Below are 8591 nucleotides of genomic sequence, written 5' to 3'. Positions count from 1 at the left end.
CCCCGAAGGCAGGTCCTCATGTGACCCTAGAGGTTTAGCTGAGGGATGAGGAGAAGGTTTTGAATCAGGCTTTTCCAGAATCAGATCCTGACTTTGCTGTCTACTAGCTGTATAATCTCAGTTTACTTAAAATCTTGTTAAATCTCATTTTCTGCTTCCTAACAAGGAGACAACATGGATGGTAAAGATTAAGGAGGAAGGCCAGTACAGCAAGTACTTTTTCTTCTTCTTCGGCCCTGAGCTAACATCTGTTACCAATCTTCCTTTGTTTGCTTGAAAAGATTGTTGCTGAGGTCACATCTCTGCCAGTCTTCCTCTTTTTTGTATGTGGGACAGCATGGCTTGACGAGTGGTGCATAGACCCGTCCCCGGGATCCAAACCTACGAATCCCGGCTGCCAAAGCAGAACGCATGAACTTAACCACTACGCCACCGGGCCGGCCCCACAGCAGGCATCTTGACGCCTGCCACACTCCAGGGCTCGGTAAGCAGTGGTGGTAGTTACTGTTAGCTATCAGAACAAATTTATAGAAGGACTGGGTGAACGAATAAACACAGACCGTGCTGCCTTCCAGAGCCCAAAATCCCATCCTCTTCAGGTCCAGAAACTCAGTTTTCTCTAGCCCCTTCCCTGTCATGGGAATGATGTTGTGACACATCCCACTGGGCTCCCAGCCCCAGATCCAGTTTGGGACAGGAGAAGGCGCTAGGTGAGGTCTCTGGGGAGGTGCCAGACCTGGTGGCCTGGATTGTACCAGGAAATGCTGAACACACCCTCCTTGGTGTGTCCCACCCACCTGGATGGGGCAATGCTCCAGGAGGCAGACAGCAAACATGGCCCCAGGGCTCCCAGCCCCTGGGAGAGCCAGGCTGAGCCTTATAAAGGGACCGATCCTGGCCCAGGTGCACATCTCCCGCATCCTTCTCCTCAGTGACGCCTCCTCAGCTCTGGTAAGTCTGCATCTGCCTCTTTGCCTTTTCTTGGGATGAGCTCAGGGCCCAGCCTGCCCTGCTGCTTGCAGGAGCGGCAAAGGCAGCTACGGGAGAGGACACTGGAGCCTGGGGCCAGTCACAGCTCTGCCGCCACTGGGGCCGTATGACCTTCTCCCCAGCCTGAGATCCTCATCCGTACAAGATGACCGGACCAAACCTTCCTGTTGCTGCTTTCGGCTCCTCTGCGACAACTGCTGTGGAAACGGCCCCAGTGGCAGCTGGGGACACCACCCTCCCTCTCCTCCTTGTCATCTCTCCTCACTGCATTCACCTGCCTGTCAGGCCCTGGGTTGGTAGAGACTCAACTTCACCCCAACCTTGGGGGAGTGTGGGTGTCCTGCCAAAGCCTTGAAGGTTTCTCTAAGCTCAGTCCTGGTACCGTCCCCCCAACCCCCCGCCCTGCCCTGGTGAGGTGACCTGCCCGCACCTGGGTAAGGCACCGACCAACCAAAGCTCTTCCACCTCCACTCTGGCCAGGAGAGTGTCCAGTGACCATCTGGGCACAGGGCTCCGCTCTGGTCTTTGCCAAAGTTGACACAAGGCCTTGGGTGGCTCCTCTCAGTGACACAGAGCAGGGATCTTTCTCCCACATTGGGAGGCAATGGTGATTGTATTAGATGCCCACATGTGTGAACCAAGGTCATTGCCCGGGTGCTTTGGAAAGTCTGGGATGTGAGGGCTGCACTGTCCAATTTCTCAGGCTTGGAGGCCAATGCGGCCCAGACCTCTGACTGTTGGCAGGAGAACCTGCTTTGGGAAGTCAGATCTTATCTTTATTAAAACGTGGTCAAGCCTTGGAGATCCAGAGAGCAGGGAGGTACAAAAGGCAGATAATCCCCAATAACAGTCAGTCCCAAGGACCCCATCTACCCTATTCCACCCAACAGTCGAAGAACCAGGGCAGGTATTTCTGTTCATTTTAAGTCCGAGGCCAACTCTGGTCCCCAGTCTCTCTTTCTCATTCCCAGGGATGGTGCAGGAAGACCTCCTCCGGGGCTCAGGACAGGGCTGGGTCTCTCTGCTCACACTCATGCTCACACTGAATCCAAGGGGAAGAGGTTGAAAAACCTTCCCTGGGCTAGAAGAAGAGAAAAAAACTTTGAGATAAGCTTTGCTAACTGCCACTGTGCATATTCAGCGTAATCAACTGTTCAAAATTAACCAGGTCTCTGTGTCCCTCCTTAGTACATGAGAGAGCTGTCTTTCCCAGGACGTCAAGGTCCTGGCATCAAGATTCTGCCTCACAAGGCCAAGCAGACTGAAGATGAAACCTAACGAGAAAAGTCCAGACAGTTAAGGAAAAAGAAATTCAGTCTTCAAAGCCAAATACACTGATGAGAAGGAGCCAACCAGCATGGCCACAAGCTGCACCCCCGCCCCCCACCTAAAACCCCAGATGAAAAACCCCTACCCGCTTTTTAAGGGGAAGCCAGCGATTCTTAAGGCACTAGCTGCTGCTTTGCTCCCTCTGCCTGACAAAGAAAGTGCAGCTGTTTTTCCCTCTCATCCAGGACTCTTCTCGTTATTTGGGTTGGCACCAGGTTCAGAGACCGAACTTTCGGTTACAACACCTAGAGCCTTCACAGTCCATCACGTGCAGAGCTTGCTCTATGGTCATGGTGGACCCCCTGGGGTCTTGCTCCTGAAGCAGTCCAGGTGTCAGAACCAGACCAGCAATGACCCTGCTCTGCCCCCGTGACTCTAACCCTGACGTTGAAGCTGGAAGAAATGGATTTGATGCTGTTTAAAGCATGTCATTGTCACAATGCTGCGCTTGGCTCCAGTCCCATCTCAGGCTTCAGTCCTTCCCAGGGTGTCTGACTCCTACCCTCTCTGATTCTGCATCCTGTGGTCCTGCCCACAGTGGATGTCTGTGTCCTTCTCCATCTCCTCTGGACCCTGACCTGCATGGGCCCACATCCCGGACTTGGTCCCACCCTCCTCATTTTGAGCAACTCATCCCACACCAGGGGGAAACACAAGTGTCTTCTGCTCTTCTTAGTCTTCTCCTCACTCACTCCTCAGTCCCCATTCCATCTTCCCAATTTGGAGACCCTCACCTGGGGGGAAGGACAATAAAGTTCATTGTCTTTCTTCTTGGCAGCTTTTTTGAAAGCCAAGATGAGTGACACTCAAGCTGAGAAGTCTTTGATTGCCATAATCGAGCTGTTTCACAAATACACCAGACATGATGACGCAATTGACAAGCCAGGCCTGTTGAAGATGCTGAAGGAGAATTTCCCCAACTTCCTTGCTGCCTGTATGAGTTGGAGTCTGGCTTCTTATTGTTGCTTGAGCCCTGGCATGACTGAGGACACATTTTTTGTTGTGTGACCTTGGACAAGTCACTCTCATTCTCTGATCCTCAAGATTTTCATCTGCAAAAGGGCATAGTAGAACTTCATATCCTGGATTATCATCAGGGTATAAAGAGATGTATGTGGCACAGTGTGAAGATGTATGGATATAAACAGTAGTTATTAGGTGGTCAAGAAAACACTACAACTAGAGGGCAGCGAACAGGTCCCCTCCTGTCACACTCCCTCCAGGAGACTCAAGCCCATTTGTTCAGGGCCTGCCTCTAGAGGCTCCCATTAATGTCCCGGAAATTTGAGGGAAGGCAACAGAAATGCCATCAATGATAGAAATTGCTGGCTCTCCCGCAAGATAGGGACCCTCCATGGAGCCACAAATTGGGGTCGGCATTCACCTCTATCCCCAGTCCTCCATCCAGACTGTGTCTCCTGCTGCTCTCATCAGCACCCACTCCTTGAGACTCATGTCATCTGGCCACATCACCCCCTACCCTCCTACTCACGGTCTCCTACTAACCTCTTAATCAGGCAAACATTCTTCTTGCAGGAATCAGGCAACTGTCTCCAAATTCCCTTTCTCATAGGGTTAGTTATTTGTCCATGTGTTCACTCCCTACTTACACCTTTCCTTGAGCACCTCAATTCCCAGACTATCACCTCCTCTCCACTCAGGCCTCACCATATTCTGCACCTTGTCATCATTTGAGACATGTCTGAAATTTCCACCTCCTACATCCCACTCTCTGGCCACTATTGTGTGTTCCCTCCTCCTCTCCTTGTCTTTCCACCTGTTCTTCAAACTCAGGAAGATCTGCCTTCCCTGGGCCTGTTCATTTCTCTCGAATCTGAAGCCCCTGCTCCATCTCTGTGCAGCCTGCACTCCAGAATTCAACACAGCAATTGCCCCATACCTACTGTCAACTCTGGGCCTACTTTCCTTTGGGCCACACCATCCCTGCAACCCTCCAATCCTGGACCAACCCCTCCGTTTGTCTTCTCTCCTCCTGCACCACAACTGCTCTCACTATGGGGAAACATCATGGCAGGGCTCCCAAGAGCTGGTGTCTGACTCCCTCTCTGCCCAGCCTTCCCTGGACCCCTCCTAGGAACCTAGCTCCTGGTGTTCCAGATATCGCAACTCCTACCCCAACACACCTTATTGTTGCCTGCCTCAATGTCAATTTTCTAACCTCTTCCTCTGCCAGAAATGTCTTTCAATGTCTCGTCTGCCTGGTTAAAATCATATTTCACTACTGAATGTAAATATCAACTTCTCTTTAGTGATTATTTTTGGATGTGAACCCCCAACCTTTCCCCCAAAGAAATGTCCTCTGTCTCCTTTGTGCCTCCCCTCACCCTGAACCTACTTTTATTATAGAGATCACATCACGTCATTTTCCCCCATGTCTGTATTCCATGCAGACTTTGAGTTTATGGAGGGAAAGAACAGTTACTTTCGCATCATTGATCCCTAGCACCTAGCAGTGTCCAGGTGTCACTGGCCATGGACTCTGACTTATTTCTCTTGTCTTGTCTGACCTATTTCTCTCATCTTATCTGACTTATCTCTTTGTTTCACTGAAAATTGCAGATGTTCTTTTCTCTAACTCCCTGATGTTGTTTGTTTCAGCCACATTCCAGGAAGAACAAAAACACCAACCACCTTGAACTAGTCTAGACCACACTATAGGACTAACATGTGCACAGAATAACCAAGCAGCACCCTAGAGTAACCTTTGCTTCATTTCAATGCTACAATCACCCACCCAGGAGGCGCTTAAGCTTTATTAACATAATGTGTGATATACGTGAAAACATGATCTCAAACTACACCTGCACAAGCTTATACCCACCTCTACGTGTGATGACAAAACTTCCCTCTTGAATATTCGTTCCCTACCCCAAATAAAGGCTCCTCTTTCCTTTTGCTTGGGGAGCCATGGCTTTGAGAAATTATTCCCTGTGATCTCCTTATTTGAAGCAAATAAATTTTACTTTGTGTGACAACTATTTCTGGTGATGTCTCTGATTTTAATTCACCAGAAGCAGACTCACTTTGATCTGGTAATACAGGCACATAATAAGTACTCTAATATCATTTTTCATTAAAATATATTTATCCAGATTCTGGTCCATCCCATTCCATATTAACAGCAATGCAAAATCTAAAAACTTCCAGTCCCAGAGGTTGACTGTGAAGCTCAGGAAAAGACCCTGGAATCTGGAGCCAGGCTAAAAAGACTAATGTAAACCACTATATAGCTTCTGGTGGGACTCTAACCATGATCTCCCAAATGAGAGGTTTTAAAATCTAAATTAATGCAGTTCAAGTGCACCAACTGATTTCTATGGAAATCACATGTAAGAGCATGAGAGCTCTTATCTCATCAATCCAACAAGGAAACTTAAGGAAATTTATAGAGAACCCGCAATTAGTATTCAGGTTGCTTTATGTGCATCTAATAGTATTACCTCTAATCTGCTATTATTCTCTAATGTGCAGACACAATATTTTGCTTATCCATTCCCCTCAGATACCCTCTTCCCATATTGCTTCCAACTCCCTGCCACCACAAACGATGTGAGAATGAACATCACTATGCTGTTCCCTTATGGATCTGTATGAAAATTCCTCAGAATATATAGTGTAGTGGAATACCCGGGACACGGGTTACATGTGCTCTTAATGTGACTAATTCCTCCTTACCAGCGGTACCGAGAGTCCCTATAGCTCTTCGTTGCTCCAATGTGTCTGCTTCTAATTATGGTAGATCTTTGTAGCAGATCAGTTATCTCACTAACACGTATAGAAAGGCTGAAGCAAATTCAAAAAATAATCTGATTATAGGCATCAGAAATCTTCCAAAGCAACCAGGACTTGAAGGTCCAGGATGCTTAAGAGAAGGAAATCTCAATGAATGAGCTCAACATTCTAAGCTGCTTCTCTTGAGGAATTTATAAAATCTGAAGTAGTTTAGGCGAATGTGTTATCAAGACAATCAGAAAGTCACTTCCAAGAGACAAAGATTATCTGAGATTTCAATAATCTCTCAAGGCTGGAGAAAGACAAAGTAGAGTTCAGGACTTCCAAGAAGGACCAAAATTCTAGATAAAAGAGAGGCAAAGAATATTGAGCCTCTGGGCCAAGCTGCTCTTTCCCCTGGAGGCCTGCACTTCCTCATGAGCAGTACAGCCCAACACCTCGAGCCAAGCAGAAAATTTCTGCTAAGAGACTGAGAAGCCAAGAAGAGCTATTAAAAGATAAAAATTGCAGCTCAGAGGATTCAGAATAGAGGTACTCTCTTAAACATCCCAGGATTTCAGTTAAAAGCCCTAAAGGGTTACTCCTGAGAGTAAGTATATAGATAAGAAATATACCAAACTTTACAAAGTCTAAAAATCAGGCTTGAATCAACTCTATCCCTCATTGGATTTAAATGATCTGCTACTCCAGTTGCCTTCCATAAATTAAAGAAAATTCTCTGGAGGGAGATAAAATCTCCATATCCTCTAAAATATTTCACCCACAATATTCAGGGTTCAATCAAAAAATTCCAGTTATACCAAGAGAGAAGGCCAAGAGAAAAAGTAGGCAATGGAAAGAAACCCATAGGTGATCTAGTTATTGGACACTCACATTAAAAATAGCTGTGATTAACTCCCCAGTAAGTGCACACAGCCTCATCACAGGAAGACCATTGGTCCAGTGGCTGTGCCCAGGAAGAGGCAACGTTCCAGTGCCACAACAACCAAAGGACAAATCAAAGTCTCTGCTTGGAGAGCTAGCATAAGCATTTCAGATGCAAAGGGAAACACACATGTGAAGCTTAACTTTTTAATAAAAATATTTTCTTAAAAAAAATTGTGATTTATATATCAGAGAAAATAAATAACAAAATGGAGAATTTCACCAGAGAACTGGAACTATAAAAAATAAGACTCCAGCAGAAATTCCAGAATTGAACTATTATAACTGGAATTAAGGATGCTTAACAGTAGATTAATCACAGCGAAGAGAGAATAGATGGTCTGGAAGAATGATCAGTAGAAAATAACCGTATTGAATCATGGAGAGAAAAAGGACAGAAAATACGTAAAAGCATGCAAGACACATGAGATGGGATAGAAAAGTCTCACATATAGGTAATTGTAGTGCCAGTACAAGAGACAAAAGAGGATAGGGCAAAAACAATATTTGAAGAGATAATGGCTCCGAATTTTCCCAAAATGATGAAAGAAGTAGATTCAAGTAGCATTATGAATCCCAAGCAGGATAAATTCAAAGAAAACCACACTTAAGCATATCACGGTAAAACTGCTGAAAACCAAAGAGAAAGAGAAAATGTTGAGGCAGACAGAATGAGGGGGAAGGGACACCTTTCCTTCAAAGAGGCAGCAACAAGACTTACAGCCTGCCTTGGCAAAGGAAGTGATGAAAGCCAGAAGACAACAGGACAATGTCTTAAAAGTGCTGAAACAGAATATGGTGAAGAATACTTTACCCAGTAAAAAATACCCTTTTAACGTGAAGACAAAATAAAGACATTTCCAGGAATATCCTCAATCTGTATTTAAAAGTTCAACAGGCAAAAGAAATATGATCCCAGACGTAGCACAGAAATGCAGAAGTTGAAGAAATACAGTGGAAAGAGTAAATGTGTGACTTACAGTTCCCAAAGTCTCTTGGATTCACAGTTGCTGGACAGGCTACTCCTGTAAACAGCTGACACCCCGAATCCAGACACCTGACCCCGAACAGTCTGTTTACTCCTCCTCTGACAAAGTGGCTCTAATTCTTGCCCTATGAGGGGAGAAAGCACAGAGAGTCAGGATCTTTCCCCTGGAATACCCATCCACAGCATAGCCAACAAAATATCCTACTCTTAACCTGCCTCGCCACGGGAAAAATGGGGAGAATCATGGAACCTATGCCTTCTCATCTTGCTGGCCCTTAGTTTACAAACTTCCCCCAATAAAACCTGTTCTTTAACACATGGTGTGATTATGTAGAACTCTCCAGAGTACATAACAGATGGAGCCTGAAAAGGAAATTATCTTACACAACATGGAGTATGAAGACAAAATCATAGTTGAGACACTGACAAGGATTTTGGTCTAAGCAACTGAAAGTTTGGAGTTGCCATTAAATTAGATAGGAAAGACGATAGGAGAAACAGATTTGAAATAGACTCTTAAGTTTGATAAACTTATTACAAACTTAAATAGAGATGTCAAATAAGCAGTTGAATATACAAGTCTGAAGTTCAAGGAGAAGTTCTGGCT

The 8591-nt window shown here is 45.8% G+C and overlaps 1 long non-coding RNA gene across 1 annotated transcript; it reads left to right on the top strand.

The window, feature by feature from the left end:
* Positions 1–905: 905 nt before the first annotated feature.
* LOC138924086 (uncharacterized) lies at positions 906–5318 on the top strand. Its single transcript, XR_011438710.1, has 2 exons — positions 906–951; positions 2179–5318. It is a non-coding gene; the product is annotated as an uncharacterized lncRNA (long non-coding RNA).
* Positions 5319–8591: the final 3273 nt, after the last annotated feature.

Source organism: Equus caballus, chromosome 5 (genome assembly GCF_041296265.1).
Source record: "Equus caballus isolate H_3958 breed thoroughbred chromosome 5, TB-T2T, whole genome shotgun sequence".
Taxonomy (NCBI): Eukaryota; Metazoa; Chordata; class Mammalia; order Perissodactyla; family Equidae; genus Equus; species Equus caballus.
This window is presented reverse-complemented; position numbering and strand designations above follow the sequence as displayed.